Raw genomic sequence first — 2,418 nt, forward strand, 5'->3', positions numbered from 1 at the left:
GGGTCCACACAACACTGCTAGGAGGCATCCCCAGGTCCACACAACACTGCTAGGAGACAGCCGACCTCCACCATCCCCAGATCTACACAACACTTGAATAAGAGCTGAGCTGGAGAGTGAAGGATTTCAGCTCACACGCAGAACTCCTCGGCCTCACCCCTTCCCCCATTGCTGATAGGACAGAAAATGCACAGGGTATGGTTGCTCAGGCCTGTAACCCCAGCACTCAGAGCCTGAAGCGGGATTGCGGGTCTCTAGCTGGCTGTTTGGTAAGAATCAGTCTCAAGAATCAAAAACTGAAAATGAAAAGATGAAGGGGAAGGGAAATGGCGGTGCACTTGGTTGAAGGGTGGGGACACATAGCAACACAATGCAGAAGTTAGCGGGACCATTATGAATATGCTGCGTAGACAAAGGAAAATCCACACCCACGGGGCTGCATGCAAGCCATCAGAGATGTCCCTGCTTCGTTTGGGACAGAGGTTTGCTGTAATGACCCAGCTGAGCTGGAACTCCTATGTAACTTGACACTGACCTCAAACTTGGCATCTTTCCGCGTCAGCATCCTCTGTGCTGCAGTGACGGGCCTGTGGCTGTGCCGGCCAGGTTATTTGTATTTTTTTTCCAGTTCAACATTCTTTCTGTGTTGTGCGACAATGGTCTGTACCATGTCAATTGTATTTTAATAAAATGCTGATTGGCCAGTAGTCAGGTAGGAAGTAGAGGTGGGGCAACAAGAATTCTGGGAAGAGGGAAGTGTCACTCTGCAGTTGTCACCCAGACACAGAGCAAGCAAGATGAGACTGCCTCACCAAAGAAAGTACCAAACCATGTGGCTAACACTGACAAGAATTATGGGCTAATATAGGTTATAAGAGTTAACAAGAAGCCTGAGCTAATGGGCCAATTAATTAATTATTTCTAATTAATGTAGACCTCTGTGTGATTATTTGGGACCTGGTGACACGGAGACCTCAGTCAACATTTCTGTGTGCTAGAGATCAGAGCCAGAGCTTGCACACAAGCTGTTATGATTTGAATGGGAAATGTTCAGATGTCTCCCACAGGATCATGAGCTCGAGGCCTGATCTCCAGGGCTGGTGAAGGGGATGTCTTGTGGCATTTATAAAATGACCAGGAGGCAGGGCCTGGGCGCCACAGATGAGTCTCTGCTTGGAAGCCTTTGACTTACAGCCTGGACCTGGTTCCAGTTCCTCTCTCTGCATCCCAGTCCACAGCCACGTGAGGAGCTCCTGCTCCACACCTCCCTGGCTATGCATGCACTGTGCCGTCTATGCTGAGAGGGAATGAAATCTCCCAAGATTGTGAGCCATACACGTGAGGTATTTTATCACAGCAATGGCAGAAGTCATGCACTAGGCTCCAAGCTATGGCTCAGCACCATGAACACTTTACTTCATACCACTGTTGTTGGCTGGTCCAAAGCTCGCTGTAAAGACCAGACTGACCTCAGTTTCACAGAGTTCTGATTCTGCCTTTCCGGTGCTGGGATGCACCGTGACACCTGTTTTCAGGACCTAGCACAAAGAAGTGAGGAGTGTTTGAGTGATGGATATGCCAATCTGATCTTTAAACATTGGATACATATATGGAGATACTGAGGATGGCATGTAACTTACTGAAACAGTATATATTTAGAATGCACAAGGTCCTGAGTTTAATTCTAACTACCAAAAAAACCCCAAAAGGTTACAACTCATTAAAATGTTCAATTATATACTGATTAAAAATAAAAATATCAAAACATTATTTCAGTTTTATCGAATTGGCCATGAAATCATGAATTCTGCCATGAAAAATCAAGATCGGCCAAGTCAGTTAATATAGAATATGGGAAAGGAAAAGAATTCTCTTAAACATTCATTTCCTTAACTGATCAAAGAAGCAATGGCTCTGCAAGAAACAGGAAGCTGCTCGTGCTGGAGCGGTGGTTAGGCGGTGTTGGTGATGGTGGTGGAGGTGATGGGTATTGGTGGGAGGTGGTGTTGGTGGTGTTGGTGGTGGGAGGTAGTATTGGTGGTGGGTGTTGGTGGGAGGTGGTCATGGTGGCAGCGGCAGACACGTAGCTGCCCGCATTTCAGAAAAAGGCTTTAGGGATTGGGAAGGAGGCTGTGCTCTCAGCAGCCCTACTGAAATGCAGTAGGTGCTAAAGTTCTGTGCATAGAACTAAGAAGCCCCTGCACAGGGGACAGAGCCTAAGATGCAGTGCAGGTCTAAGATCGCCTGCTGCCTGGAGGTGCCGGCCTGAGGGGCTGCTGAGCAAGGAAAGCTTCTAGCTTTAGACACGTGTCCCATGTCAAAGATGCTGAGCCTTAGACATGGTTGCACGTCACAGATGCTGAGCCTTAGACACGTGTCCCACGCCACAGATATTGAGTCTTAGACAGGTGTCCCACG

This window comes from Microtus ochrogaster, linkage group LG9, assembly GCF_000317375.1.
Source record: "Microtus ochrogaster isolate Prairie Vole_2 linkage group LG9, MicOch1.0, whole genome shotgun sequence".
NCBI lineage: Eukaryota > Metazoa > Chordata > Mammalia > Rodentia > Cricetidae > Microtus > Microtus ochrogaster.